This window comes from Eurypyga helias, unplaced genomic scaffold (assembly GCF_000690775.1).
Source record: "Eurypyga helias isolate BGI_N326 unplaced genomic scaffold, ASM69077v1 scaffold11000, whole genome shotgun sequence".
NCBI lineage: Eukaryota > Metazoa > Chordata > Aves > Eurypygiformes > Eurypygidae > Eurypyga > Eurypyga helias.
Genome location: NW_010227630.1, coordinates 7640 through 8654, shown reverse-complemented (window position 1 = coordinate 8654; position 1015 = coordinate 7640).

The following is a 1015-nucleotide window of genomic DNA, read 5'->3' as shown; positions in this document are numbered from 1 at the left end:
AGCCTGACTGATGACTACTTGCATCAGCTTCCCTGTCTCCCGCATTTACCTTTCGCTAAGTTAGTCTTGCTCAGTTTAATCCCAAAGAATTTTCAACACACACCTATTACGACCTGTATTTCTATCACCAAGTTAAAAAAAAGTAATAGAACCAGTCACAGGATTTTTTCTTTATCAAAAAATCAAAACAATTTTTAAGTTTTCTGAGTTGTACACCTCCTAATGTGATATTATTTCAGAAAATAAGGTAAATAAATAAGGCAGAAACAATGAGGGTGTGAAATGGAACACCTGGAATATTAAAGTCCTTGCCACACAGACAAGTTACAGTCTGCTGACAAAGTAGTAACAGGGATCCTGTCCTGACTCTTACAGGTCGTCAACAGCCCAAGGGGGAACACCAACTAAGACGCTGCTGGATGCTAGGATCCAGCAGTTACGTATGTGTCTTCGTCTGTGAACCAGCATGCCGGACACGCGTCCTTGCAGCAGGGATGCAACCAGCCAGGTGACTCTCTTACTCAGCCCTCACTCCCCTGGCAATCCCTGCCACTCCTTCTCAACACCTCCTGGGAACAGTGTTCCTACATGCTGCTGGGAAGGAAAGAAAAACAGCCGCAGCCTTTCCACTCTGTACAAGAACATCTGGGGGCAGGGAGTACTGCTGCTGCTCAACACAGCGTGGAAAACTATTTCAACTACTTCAGAGACTCAAAGCACCCACTGTAGTCTTTTTTTTTTCCTTCCCCCAAACTCACTAATGCTCAGTGCATGTCTGATTGCAATTAATGCTGTCATGCTTTGGAGACCACACGGGAAATCATCTGCAAGTGGGACTGAATAATGAATAGAACAGACTGGCGCGTTCTTTCTATGCAGCCAGTCATGAAAGATCTTCTAATCGAGTTACGGCTTTCCCAGTAAGCTCTGGATCTTTGGATCTTTTAACACAACTAAAAAAAATTCAGAGAGTAGGACTGCAGTGCCTGTAAACAGGTATACACAGCAGAACTCT